This window comes from Oncorhynchus masou, unplaced genomic scaffold, assembly GCF_036934945.1.
Source record: "Oncorhynchus masou masou isolate Uvic2021 unplaced genomic scaffold, UVic_Omas_1.1 unplaced_scaffold_1013, whole genome shotgun sequence".
Classification (NCBI taxonomy): domain Eukaryota; kingdom Metazoa; phylum Chordata; class Actinopteri; order Salmoniformes; family Salmonidae; genus Oncorhynchus; species Oncorhynchus masou.
The window spans coordinates 204053-219351 of NW_026999833.1; the positions used below are offsets into that span (position 1 = coordinate 204053).

Below are 15299 nucleotides of genomic sequence, written 5' to 3' on the forward strand. Positions count from 1 at the left end.
ATTCTGTCTCTCCTCTATTATGATCTCACTCCTCTATTCTGATCTCTCTCCTCTATTATGATCTCTCTCCTCTATTATGATCTCTATCCTCTATTATGATCTCTATCCTCTATTATGATCATTCTCTATTATGATCTTTCTCTAGTATAATCTCTCTCCTCTATTATGATCTCTCTTCTATTATGATCCCTCTCTTCTAGTATGATCTCTCTTCTATTATGATCTCTCTCCTCTATTATGATCTATATATTATGATCTCCCTCTATTATGATCTCTCTATATTATGATCTCTCTCTATTATGATCTCTCTCTATATTATGATCTCTCTCCTCTATTATGATCTCTCTATATTATGATCTCTCTCTATATTATGATCTCTCTCTCTATTATGTTCTCTCTATATTATGATCTCTCTCCTCTATTATGTTCTCTCTATATTATGATCTCTCTCTATATTATGATCTCTCTCTCTATTATGTTCTCTCTATATTATGACCTCTCTCCTCTATTATGTTCTCTCTATATTATGATCTCTCTCTATATTATGTTCTCTCTATATTATGATCTCTCTCCTCTATTATGTTCTCTCTATATTATGATCTCTCTTCTCTATTATGATCTCTCTCCTCTATTATGATCTTTCTATATTATGATCTCTCTCCTCTTGATCTCCCTCCTCTATTATGATCTCTCTATATTATGATCTCTCTATATTATGATCTCTCTCCTTTATTATGATCTCTCTCCTCTATTATGATCTCTACCCTCTATTATGATCTCTCTCCTCTATTATGATCTCCCTCCTCTATTATGATCTCTCTCTATTATGATCTCTCTCCTCTATTATGATCTCTCTCCTCTATTCTGATCTCTCTATATTATGATCTCTCTCCTCTATTATGATCTCTCTCCTCTATTCTGATCTCTCTATATAATGATCTCTCTCCTTTATTATGATATCTCTCCTCTATTATGATCTCTCTCCTATATTCTGATCTCTCTATATTCTGATCTCTCTATATTATGGTCTCTCTATATTATGATCTCTCTATATTATGGTCTCTCTCCTCTATTATGATCTCTCTCCTCTATTCTTACTCTCCTCTGTTGTAAAGTGACATCTAGGGCTGTATGGCTTACTCATGGCACTGACATTAAATGTACTAACTCGCAAGACCTGACCTCTATGTTCCCCTCAATCCAACACCAGAGCCTTCAGGGAGGCTTTGTCTGTCTGACAGCAGCTGCTGTTATTTTACGAAGCAAAAGCACCTCCTTAGACAAACAGTAACTCAAACTAACACCAGATTTGCAATAATTGCCCCTTGTGGGATAAATCACGTATTTTGAATATAATTTAATCAGTGCTTACTGCTTTGATGAAAAATGTCAAGATTTTGGAAGGAGGCTACACTCTTAGCAAAAAAGCTAGTCCAATAGGATCCCTTTTCCAGGTAGAATCCTTTTGAGTTCAATGTAGAACCTTCTGCAGAAAGGTTTTTTCAATGGAATCCAAAAGGGTTCTTCAAAGGGTTCTCCTATGTGCACAGCCCCAAAAACCTTTTAGGGCCGAGATAGCACCTTTTTTTCTAAGAGTGTAGACAGTGATTGTAGTAAATACTAAGAATTGACACTTCCTGAATAGTACTTAACCTAAACATACAATTATACTGCAAGCCTTCTCCCTTAGGCACTGTAATACTATAATACATACTTTAATGAGCAGTACTGTAATACTATAATACATACTTTAATGAGCAGTACTGTAATACTATAATACATACTTTAATCTACAGTACTGTAATACTATAATACATACTTTAATGAGCAGTACTGTAATACTATAATACATACTTTAATGAGCAGTACTGTAATACTATAATATGTATTTTAATCAGCAGTACTATAATACTATAATATAATATGTACTTTAATCAGCAGTACTATAATACTATAATATGTACTTTAATCAGCAGTACTATAATACTATAATATGTATTTTAATCAGCAGTACTATAATACTATAATATGTACTTTAATCAGCAGTACTATAATACTATAATATGTACTTTAATCAGCAGTACTATAATACTATATATGTACTTTAATGTATAATATGTACTTTAATTAATATGTACAGCAGTACTGTAATAATATAATATGTACTTTAATCAGCAGTACTATAATACTATAATATAATATGTACTTTAATCAGCAGTACTGTAATATACGATAATATGTACTTTAATCAGCAGTACTATAAATACATACAGAACCACTGCTGCTGCCGGTCCAACAAAGGCATACAGGAGACCACCTTCTAGAGATAGCCAGCAACTGTAGAGAGAGGAGGAGAGGAAAGGAGGAGAGGAAAAGAGAGGAGAAGAGCAGAGAGGAGAAGAGAGGAGAAGAGAAGAGGAGAGGAGTAGAGAGGAGAAGAGCAGAGTGGAGAGGGAGAGGAGAAGAGGAGAGGACAGGAGTGGAGAGGAGAAGAGCAGAGAGAAGAAGAGCAGAGAGGAGAAGAGAGTGGAGAAGAGGAGTGGAGTGGAGAAGTGTGGAGAGGAGTGGAGAAGAGTGGAGAGGAGTGGAGAAGTGTGGAGAGGAGTGGAGAAGAGTGGAGAGGAGTGGAGAAGTGTGGAGAGGAGTGGAGAAGAGAAGAGAAGTGGAGTGGATTGGATTGGAGAGGAGCGGAGAGGAGAGGAGAAGAGGAGATTAGCTAGCGAACCAACTCCCACAAAGAAATGAAACCCCAGAATCACATCAACTTAATGGTGCACAGCTGCATACAGTTGTGTTATCCTCCAGTGTCAAGGGAGTACAGGCATATGCTGTGGTTCTGCTTCAGGAAGTTTTACTGGGGAATAAAATGCTACATTCATGAGAGTTTTAAAACATGGTTTATGTACTAGTATTCAACTGGGACACAACTCAGGAGGAGATGGGGGTTTGTCAGAATCTTTTAAAATGCCCACTGGGGTTGTCTTGGGGGTTTGTCAGGTTTGTAGGGTTCACTAGCCTAGCTAACCAAGTTTTCACATTTCTTCAGAAATCATTGCATGTGGGTACATTCATGTGTGTTTTTCTTCAGAAATCATTGCATGTGGGTACATTCATGTGTGTTATTTCTTCAGAAATCATTGCATGTGGGTACATTCATGTGTGTTATTTCTACAGAAATCATTGCATGTGGGTACATTCATGTGTGTTATTTCTTCAGAAATCATTGCATGTGGGTACATTCATGTGTGTTATTTCTACAGAAATCATTGCATGTGGGTACATTCATGTGTGTTTTTTCTTCAGAAATCATTGCATGTGGGCACATTCATGTGTGTTATTTCTTCAGAAATCATTGCATGTGGGTACATTCATTTGTGTTTTTCTTCAGAAATCATTGCATGTGGGTACATTCATGTGTGTTTTTCTTCAGAAATCATTGCATGTGGGTACATTCATGTGTTTTTTCTTCAGAAATCATTGCATGTGGGTACATTCATGTGTGTTTAATATGTTATTGCTCTCAGATTGTTTTAATTCACAGATTTTAGATGTGAAATAAAACAATATTTTTTTGCAAAACGCTATATATATTCACTGTTTAGATGGAATTAAATATCTTTAACTGTGATATGTTGTTGTCCCACCCAGCTATCTTAGGATGAATGCACCACCTGTACGTCTGCCTGCATAACAGCATCTGCTTAATCACTCAAATGTCAAATGCAAATGTTTTGCATATACACTACCGTTCAAAAGTTTGGGGTCACTTAGAAATGTCTGTGTTTTTGAAAGAAAAGCCATTGTCCATTAAAATAACATCAAATTGATCAGACATACAGTGTAGACATTGTTAATGTTGTAAATGACTATTGTAGCTGGACACGGCTGTTTGGAATATCTACATAGGTGCACAGAGGCCCATTATCAGCAACCATCACTCCTGTGTTCCAATGGCACGTTGTGTTAGCTAATCCAAGTTTATCAATTTAAAAGGCTAATTGATCATTAGAAAACACTTTTGCAATTATGTTAGCACAGCTGAAAACTGTTGTTCTCGTTAAAGAAGCAATATTATTATTATTATTTTACATTTTTGTAATACTGATGTCACAAATGTACAATTTGTAAAGTTCTTTATTAAAAATGTAGTTATTTATTACATTTGCCAAAATGTGCAAAACCTAGTAGAACTACTTATTATTTAGTGAGTGAGGCGGATGTATAGTGTTTAGCAAAAAACACATGATTCTTTGTCTCTCTGAAATGAAACCATCGTGTGATAGATTTGAAACAAATACGTGTCATTGAACAACCCCTTGATTACAGACACCTGTGTGTGTCTTTTCAAAGAATATATAGTAGTGACCCGCAGTATTTGTCATTACACCCTGATGAAGACAGCTTGTCTGTCAAACATTGGTTATTCAACTCCTAGAGTGTGAGGCTCTCCTTGGTAACTGAACAAGCCCATGCCATGATTAGATGAGAGAAACACACCCATCTCTTTCATAAGTTCGTTAAACAATAAAAGCTAATTTACCAACATTTCTGCAAATGAAACTCTTCTGATTTAAATGACCATTGACACAATTAGTATGAGGCTTTACAGATGAAAACAATTGCATTTTGGGATATAGACAGTGATAACCATGAGCAAATGCCACATGCTATACATTATAATCTTTACTAAAATATCAGAACTACCAAGGTGACACATAGGTAGAAAGTGAGAAGTGAGAAAAGAACATACTATTGGGGTGTCCCATAGCCTTTTGCTTTGGTGAATCCCATTGACACGGCAACCACCAGGGCAGGTAATCCTGAAAAAGACAAGAATGAACACATGAACAATAAGACAGGTAGTTCTGAATGCTTGTTTCATTGTGCCGTACAGCCGTCATACAGAATGTGATACAGAATGTCATACAGAATGTCATACAGTCATCATACAGAACGTCATACAGTCATCATACAGAATGTGATACAGAATGTGATACAGAATGTGATACAGAATGTCATACAGTCATCATACAGAATGTCATACAGAATGTGATACAGAATGTCATACAGAATGTCATACAGAATGTCATACAGAACGTCATACAGTCATCATACAGAATGTGATACAGAATGTGATACAGAATGTGATACAGAATGTCATACAGAATGTCATACAGAATGTCATACAGAATGTCATACAGAATGTGATACAGAATGTTGTCCAGAATGTGCAGGTTAACTATCTCCTTCATCATTAGCTCCATAGAGGCAGTGTTCTGCAGATAGAACTCCAGTCAAGATAAGAAGCTTAGTGTATTTAAAGATAGAATCCTTAGTTGCTAGATCCATTTTTGGTTTTTATAAATTAATGATATATACCCATTGATTATTGAAGAATAAAACTTATAAATGCCTCATGAGCTTAGTTCAACTGTCGTATCCCGTCAGAACCAGGAATAGAAGTCTGATTTACCCCAATGTTTGTACACAATGTGAATGTAAACAAAACACTGTTTAGCCTCAGAAAATGATTCCGTTTACTAATTCAAACAGCAGTTTCCGTAGTGTAGTGTTTATCACGTTTGCCTCACACGAGAAAGGTCCCCAGTGCAAAAACACATTTCTCTGATACATACGAGAAGCACCTGATTTGTAACAGAGAATGCTGCTTTTCTTGAATACCTCATCATGGGAATTACATGCAAAGAATATCAGTGAAATTCTTATTACTCCTTGTAGATTCTTGAACCCTCAGTTTCAGAAGAGTCGAGTGCTTTTCATGCTTGACTCACACAAGACATGTCTGTGGTTCAAAACCAGGTCCACCAGAGATCTCTGACACGTGAGAAGGCCCTGATTTGTAATGAATGCCTCATAATGGAAGTAAATTTAAATGCAAATAATATCAGTAATATCCAGTTGTAGCTGCTTCTGCCAGCAGTTTCCGTAGCGTAGTGGTTATGATGGTCGCCCCACATGAGAAATGACCTTTTATTAAACTAGGCAAGTCAGTTACAAACAAATTCATATTTACAATGACGGCCTACCGGGGAACAGTGAGTTAACTGCCTTGTTCAGGAGCTGAACGACAGATTTTTACCTTGTCATCTCAGGGATTCGATCAAGCAACCTTCTGGTTACTGACACAATGCTCTAACCACTAGGCTACCTGCTGGTTACTGGCCCAATGCTCTAACCACTAGGCTACCTGCTGGTTACTGGCCCAATGCTCTAACCACTAGGCTACCTGCTGGTTACTGGCCCAACGCTCTAACCACTAGGCTACCTGCTGGTTACTGGCCCAATGCTCTAACCACTAGGCTACCTGCTGGTTACTGGCCCAACGCTGTAACCACTAGGCTACCTGCTGGTTACTGGCCCAACGCTCTAACCACTAGGCTACCTGCTGGTTACTGGCCCAACGCTCTAACCACTAGGCTACCTGCTGGTTACTGGCCCAACGCTCTAACCACTAGGCTACCTGCTGGTTACTGGCCCAACGCTCTAACCACTAGGCTACCTGCTGGTTACTGGCCCAACGCTCTAACCACTAGGCTACCTGCTGGTTACTGGCCCAACGCTCTAACCACTAGGCTACCTGCTGGTTACTGGCCCAACGCTCTAACCACTAGGCTACCTGCTGGTTACTGACACAAAGCTCTAACCACTAGGCTACCTGCTGGTTACTGGCCCAACGCTCTAACCACTAGGCTACCTGCTGTTTACTGGCCCAACGCTGTAACCACTAGGCTACCTGCTGGTTACTGGCCCAACGCTCTAACCACTAGGCTACCTGCTGGTTACTGACACAAAGCTCTAACCACTAGGCTACCTGCTGGTTACTGACACAAAGCTCTAACCACTAGGCTACCTGCTGGTTACTGACACAAAGCTCTAACCACTAGGCTACCTGCTGGTTACTGGCCCAACGCTCTAACCACTAGGCTACCTGCTGGTTACTGGCCCAACGCTCTAACCACTAGGCTACCTGCTGGTTACTGGCCCAATGCTCTAACCACTAGGCTACCTGCTGGTTACTGACACAAAGCTCTAACCACTCGGCTACCTGTCGCCCCAAAAACTATATTTTATAACTTGACTTCATGGAGGGTCAGTCCTTACATCCGTAGATACATCTATGCACACACACACACACACACCCAGCCTGGGAAGGATCTACTGATGCAGTCACATTTCCTGGAGGTGGGGACGGAGACCTTGTGGTCATCCACTCGTCTCTCCCAGTGCTGAAGAGGTAAATGGGCCTCTAATGTACGGCGCTATGGCATAAATCACGTAGCCTCCAGAGCTCTGATCTACACACACGTTCATGTAAGCACACACACCAACGTTGCTTGATTTACTGTAAAAAAGCTCATATTTACAATCTGAACAAGATGAGAAAATCCATTCCTACTTTAAACTATAAACCCCACAGAGACGTTAGATTATACTGAACACCTGCAGTACAACAAACAACATGTAATGTTGATGCTTGAGGATTGTATTGGTTCTTCCCATAAGTTTCATAACTGTAGACTCATACTTTCATAGAAAACAAACCCATGTTTCTGACAGTATCGTATCCTCACAGAACTGCTACAATGGATGAGTCTACAGAGCTGCTACAATGGATGAGTCTACAGAGCTGCTACAATGGATGAGTCTACAGAGATGCTACAATGGATGAGTCTACAGAGCTGCTACAATGGATGAGTCTGCAGAGATGTTACAATGGATGAGTCTACAGAGATGGTACAATGGATGAGTCTACAGAGATGTTACAATGGATGAGTCTACAGAGCTGCTACAATGGATGAGTCTACAGAGATGCTACAATGGATGAGTCTACATAGATGCTACAATGGATAGGTCTACAGGGCTGCTACAATGGATGAGTTTACAGAGCTGCTACAATGGATGAGTCTACAAAGATGCTACAATGGATGAGTCTACAGAGATGCTACAATGGATGAGTCTACAGAGATGCTACAATGGATGAGTCTACAGAGATGCTACAATGGATGAGTCTACAGAGATGCTACAACAGATGAGTCTACAGAGATGCTACAATGGATGAGTCTACCGAGATGCTACAACAGATGAGTCTACAGAGATGCTACAATGGATGAGTCTACAGAGATGCTACAACAGATGAGTCTACAGAGATGCTACAATGGATGAGTTTACTGTCATTTGTTCTCAGAGACATCCTCTCATATTAAGTTCTGTGCAGTTGCAGGACAAAAATGATACAGAGATGCTACAACGGATGATACATCAATGGATTCTACAGAGATTCAATGGATTCTCAGAGTCTAATGGATGACCAGATACAATGGATGATCTACAAAACCTTCTAACATCGACCAAGACCACAACAGATTTTATCAGAGATTTACGGATGAGTTACAGAGATGTCAATGGATGAGTGTACAGAGATGCAACGGATGAGTCTACAGAGATGCTACAATGGATGAGTCTACAGAGATGCTCAATGGATGAGTTTACTGTCATTTGTTCTCAGAGACATCCTCTCATATTCTCTGTGCAGTTGCAGGACAAAAAATACAGCACAGATACATCTATTTTCTCTCGTCTAACATGACCATACAACTCTCTAACCTGTCTCTGTCTCTGTCTCTGTCTCTGTTTATCATTTACATTTAGACTGTCTCTCTCCATCTCCCTCTCTTCTCTCTCTCTCTGTCTGTCTCTCTCCCTCCCTCTCTCTCTCTCTCCCTCCCTCTCCCTCCCTCCCTCCCTCCTCCCTCCCTCCCTCTCTCCTCTCCTCCCTCTCTCCCTCTGTCTCTCTCTCTCTCTCTCTCTCTCTCTCTCTCTCTCTCTCTATTCAATTTCAATTTCAATTTGCTTTATCGGTAACATTGCACCTATTGTAGTTCGGCCTAGAACTGCAATGACGAATGAAGAGAGAGAGTCTTGTTTGTTGCTAGGTAACAGGAGGAATGAGTGTGTGGGCTCTTTCGTAATCAATTGGATTCTTAATAGAGATTTGGGAAGTGTCTTTGCTGTAAGTAAGAGGTCCTTGGATGAGACGTCCGTAGAGGTTTTCACAGACCCACCTGTACCCGAATACCTGAGACCTGATCCGGGACCAAAGCCGGTCTGGATCCAGAATTCTAAATACTGTCGGATCTGATATGAATGTCATGGGTCTCTGGTATGGTCATTTTAACTGATTTGTCCAGAAGGACCCATAGAGATCAGAACACGACTGCTGCAGTAGAGACAGAGCGAAATGGTAGAATTTATGCTGCTGCTCTTTGCTTTTCACGAGAGGGGCGCATGTAGCATGTTGTTGTTGTTGGCCAATCAGAAGTCATCAAAGCGGCAATAGGCTACAGTCATAGAGCCTCTGTGTGGGACACAAGTTAGGAGATATCTAATCAATGGAAGATGTCATTAAAATGATGGAATCAGCATTTGTTAATTCAACATCAACATATGTTAAAATGGAGTGTTTCTATGATTTGTAGTAAAGAAGATACAGGAAGTGAAGTGTTTCCAATGACACCATCCATGTGCATCTTGTAATTTTACATCGCCTTCTAATTGGTTGGTCACTGGAAACACCTATCTTCTTTTTTTTACTACAAAATATAGAAACGCGCCATTTTCACATGTTGATGTTGGGATGATGAAGATTAAAAAATGGTAAAAATGTTTTAATTTCCCTTCAAAGGAAAAGGACAGGCAACGACGACCCAGAGCCAAAAGGTAGCCTGCTACATTATATTCTGAATGGAGTTGTTGTTTGTAGGAAGAGAAAGTGCCTGCAGCCTCAGTGAAGCTAGCTAGCTAGCTTAACTAGCTTCTGCCTGTTTGATGCAGTCAAGACAGATACTACGTCATCATATTGGATGATAATTAGCATAGCTAGCTAGCTAATTAGTCTGCCTGTTTGATGCAGCCAAGAGTTGTCATCTTGGATGATAATGAGGTATCTAGCTAGCTTAACTATCTTCTCCCTGTTTGATGCAGCCAAGACAGATACTACGTCATCATATTGGATGATAATTAGCATAGCTAGCTAGCTTAACTATCTTCTCCCTGTTTGATGCAGCCAAGACAGATACTACGTCATCATATTGGATGATAATTAGCATAGAGAGACAACTATCTTCTCCCTGTTTGATGCAGCCAAGACAGATACTAAGTCATCATATTGGATGATAATTAGCCTAGCTAGCTAGCTATTAGTCTACTTCAGCGAGAGTTGGCTTGGTTGGTTGAGGTATCTCGTCTCTCCCTGCCCGGCCCTGTTCCTGAGTCACTTGCTCCACTCACAGTAGCCTACACACACAGCCCGGCCCCTGCTACAGCATCACCTCTCTCTCCCTCCACTCACAGTAGCCTACACACACAGCCCGGCCCCTGCTACAGCATCACCTCTCTCTCCCTCCACTCACAGTAGCCTACACACACAGCCCGGCCCCTGCTAGAGAGTCATCTCTCTCCCTCCTCTCACAGTAGCCTACACACACAGCCGGCCCCTGCTACAGCATCAGTCCATTCTCTCTCCCTCCTCTCTCAGTAGCCTCACACAGCTCCTCTCCCTGCTCTCTCTCTCTCTTCTCTCATTCTCTCTGGCCTGATGTATATCATATAGACATACTTAATAATAATCATACATACACTACTTTCCTTTATGACTTTGTGTTCCGTTTAGCTTGCTGTAGCCTGAAAAACAACAACAACAGACAAGCCCCTGCTAAAACAGAGAGGCCTTCTCTGAATCTCACAGTAGCCTACACTCCAGCACGAAACCACCTGCCAGAGCCAGCTAGTCAATCTCCCTACAGCCCAAGAAGTCCATTTACAGAGCCCTAGGAGAGTTGGAATGGAGGGAGCACATCATCACTGCAACATAGAACATAGCTGACAGTAGGCCTGACAGAGACAACACATCCCAGATGAAGAGAGAGAGACCTCTCTCTCCCTCCTCTCACAGTAGCCTACACACACAGCCCGGCCCCTGCTAGAGAGTCACTGTATAAATAGTCACATTAAAGAACAGAGCTACGAACCAATAGAGAGAGACCAAGACATTTCAGAGTCATGACCCATGAGACAGAGACACTCACCCATCCCAGACAGAGACACTCTCCCCATCCCAGACAGAGACACTCACCCCATCCCAGACAGAGACACTCACCCCATCCCAGACAGAGACACTCACCCCATCCCAGACAGAGACACTCACCCCATCCCAGACAGAGTTCTCATTTAGCCCCATCCCAGACAGAGACACTCACCCCATCCCAGACAGAGACACTCACCCCATCCCAGACAGAGACACTCACCCCATCCCAGACAGAGACAGCTCACCCCATCCCAGACAGGAAACCACCCCATCCCAGACAGAGACACTCTCCCCATCCCAGACAGAGACACTCTCCCCATCCCAGATCCCAGAGACACTCACCCCATCCCAGACAGAGACACTCTCCCATCCCAGACAGGAGACACTCACCCCATCCCAGACAACAACATCACCCCATGGAGACAGAGACACTCACCCCATCCCAGACAGAGACACTCACCCCATCCCAGACAGAGACACTCTCCCCATCCCAGACAGAGACACTCACCCCATCCCAGACAGAGACACTCACCCCATCCCAGACAGAGACACTCACCCCATCCCAGACAGAGACACTCTTCCCATCCCAGACAGAGACACTCACCCCATCCCAGACAGAGACACTCACCCCATCCCAGACAGAGACACTCTCCCCATCCCAGACAGAGACACTCACCCCATCCCAGACAGAGACACTCACCCCATCCCAGACAGAGACACTCACCCCATCCCAGACAGAGACACTCTCCCCATCCCAGACAGAGACACTCACCCCATCCCAGACAGAGACACTCACCCCATCCCAGACAGAGACACTCACCCCATCCCAGACAGAGACACTCTCCCCATCCCAGACAGAGACACTCTCCCCATCCCAGACAGAGACACTCACCCCATCCCAGACAGAGACACTCACCCCATCCCAGACAGAGACACTCACCCCATCCCAGACAGAGACACTCACCCCATCCCAGACAGAGACACTCTCCCCATCCCAGACAGAGACACTCACCCCATCCCAGACAGAGACACTCACCCCATCCCAGACAGAGACACTCACCCCATCCCAGACAGAGACACTCACCCCATCCCAGACAGAGACACTCACCCCATCCCAGACAGAGACACTCACCCCATCCCAGACAGAGACACTCACCCCATCCCAGACAGAGACACTCACCCCATCCCAGACAGAGACACTCTCCCCATCCCAGACAGAGACACTCTCCCCATCCCAGACAGAGACACTCACCCCATCCCAGACAGAGACACTCACCCCATCCTAGACAGAGACACTCACCCCATCCCAGACAGAGACACTCACCCCATCCCAGACAGAGACACTCACCCCATCCCAGACAGAGACACTCACCCCATCCCAGACAGAGACACTCTCCCCATCCCAGACAGAGACACTCTCCCCATCCCAGACAGAGACACTCTCCCCATCCCAGACAGAGACACTCACCCCATCCCAGACAGAGACACTCACCCCATCCCAGACAGAGACACTCACCCCATCCCAGACAGAGACACTCACCCCATCCCAGACAGAGACACTCACCCCATCCCAGACAGAGACACTCACCCCATCCCAGACAGAGACACTCTCCCCATCCCAGACAGAGACACTCACCCCATCCCAGACAGAGACACTCACCCCATCCCAGACAGAGACACTCACCCCATCCCAGACAGAGACACTCACCCCATCCCAGACAGAGACACTCACCCCATCCCAGACAGAGACACTCACCCCATCCCAGACAGAGACACTCTCCCCATCCCAGACAGAGACACTCACCCCATCCCAGACAGAGACACTCACCCCATCCCAGACAGAGACACTCACCCCATCCCAGACAGAGACACTCACCCCATCCCAGACAGAGACACTCACCCCATCCCAGACAGAGACACTCACCCCATCCCAGACAGAGACACTCACCCCATCCCAGACAGAGACACTCTCCCCATCCCAGACAGAGACACTCTCCCCATCCCAGACAGAGACACTCACCCCATCCCAGACAGAGACACTCACCCCATCCCAGACAGAGACACTCACCCCATCCCAGACAGAGACACTCACCCCATCCCAGACAGAGACACTCTCCCCATCCCAGACAGAGACACTCACCCCATCCCAGACAGAGACACTCACCCCATCCCAGACAGAGACACTCACCCCATCCCAGACAGAGACACTCACCCCATCCCAGACAGAGACACTCACCCCATCCCAGACAGAGACACTCACCCCACCCCAGACAGAGACACTCACCCCATCCCAGACAGAGACACTCTCCCCATCCCAGACAGAGACACTCACCCCACCCCAGACAGAGACACTCACCCCATCCCAGACAGAGACACTCAGCCCATCCCAGACAGAGACACTCACCCCATCCCAGACAGAGACACTCACCCCATCCCAGACAGAGACACTCTCCCCATCCCAGACAGAGACACTCAGCCCATCCCAGACAGAGACACTCACCCCATCCCAGACAGAGACACTCACCCCATCCCAGACAGAGGAACCTCTTCCTGATGAGCCTGGTGCGGACCTTCCCAGTGACGGCCATGTAGGACTGCCAAGCCTCCGTCAGGACCCAGCAGAACGACGCCAGAAAGAAGAAGTGAAGGAAGGCTGTTGTCATGGTACAGACACCCTGTTCATGACCAAGAAAAGGGACAATGAGGTTCTGGATGGTAAAACCTTGTGAAGAACATGAGTGAGCGGGACAGCAATGGCCAACAACATCAACTTCATAGACCAGTATTCACAAAGCGTCTCAGAGTGGGATAAACTGATATAGGATCCGTTTTATCTTTTACATAATAATACTTGCCGTTATATGGACGAGGAGGACCTGATTCTAGATCAGCACATACAAGCCTAAGATTATTAGAAGAATTGACTATGTAATGTTACCCTGTCTCTAACAGTAATGGTACCCTGTCTCTAACAGTAATGTTACCCTGTCTCTAACAGTAATGGTACCCTGTCTCTAACAGTAATGGTACCCTGTCTCTAACAGTAATGGTACCCTGTCTCTAACAGTAATGGTACCCTGTCTCCAACAGTAATGGTACCCTGTCTCTAACAGTAATGTTACCCTGTCTCTAACAGTAATGGTACCCTGTCTCTAACAGTAATGGTACCCTGTCTCTAACAGTAATGGTACCCTGTCTCTAACAGTAATGGTACCCTGTCTCTAACAGTAATGGTACCCTGTCTCTAACAGTAATGGTACCCTGTCTCTAACAATAATGGTACCCTGTCTCTAACAGTAATGGTACCCTGTCTCTAACAGTAATGATACCCTGTCTCTAACAGTAATGGTACCCTGTCTCTAACAGTAATGGTACCCTGTCTCTAACAGTAATGGTACCCTGTCTCTAACAGTAATGGTACCCTGTCTCTAACAGTAATGGTACCCTGTCTCTAACAGTAATGGTACCCTGTCTCTAACAGTAATGGTACCCTGTCTCTAACAGTAATGGTACCCTGTCTCTAACAGTAATGGTACCCTGTCTCTAACAGTAATGGTACCCTGTCTCTAACAGTAATGGTACCCTGTCTCTAACAGTAATGGTACCCTGTCTCTAACAGTAATGGTACCCTGTCTCTAACAGTAATGGTACCCTGTCTCTAACAGTAATGGTACCATGTCTCTAACAGTAATGGTACCCTGTCTCTAACAGTAATGGTACCCTGTCTCTGACAGTAATGGTACCCTGTCTCTAACAATAATGGTACCCTGTCTCTAACAGTAATGGTACCCTGTCTCTAACAGTAATGGTACCCTGTCTCTAACAGTAATGGTACCCTGTCTCTAACAGTAATGGTACCCTGTCTCTAACAGTAATGGTACCCTGTCTCTAACAGTAATGGTACCCTGTCTCTAACAGTAATGGTACCCTGTCTCTAACAGTAATGGTACCCTGTCCCTGAACATTAAGTGAATATGAGTGTTGGTTAGAATCAATGACTGCAGCAACAGTAATGGTACCCAGACAGACAGACAGACAGACAGTACCAGACAGACAGACTAACAGTTAATGGTACCCTGTTGAGGGTAAGGGTAAGGGGAAGGAGTTGTCTTAACAGTAAGGGTTACCCTGGGTTAACAGTAATGGTTGAGGGTAAGGGTTAGGGGTAGGTGTTAGGTTGAGTTAATGGTAGTTG

At 43.9% G+C, this 15299-nt stretch overlaps 1 long non-coding RNA gene across 1 annotated transcript; it reads right to left on the reverse strand.

Annotated features, from left to right (window-relative positions):
* Positions 1-2270: 2270 nt before the first annotated feature.
* On the reverse strand, positions 2271-13798 carry LOC135528678 (uncharacterized). Its single transcript, XR_010453571.1, has 3 exons — positions 13629-13798; positions 4751-4820; positions 2271-2337 (listed from the first exon to the last, which is right to left on the reverse strand). It is a non-coding gene; the product is annotated as an uncharacterized LOC135528678 (long non-coding RNA).
* Positions 13799-15299: the final 1501 nt, after the last annotated feature.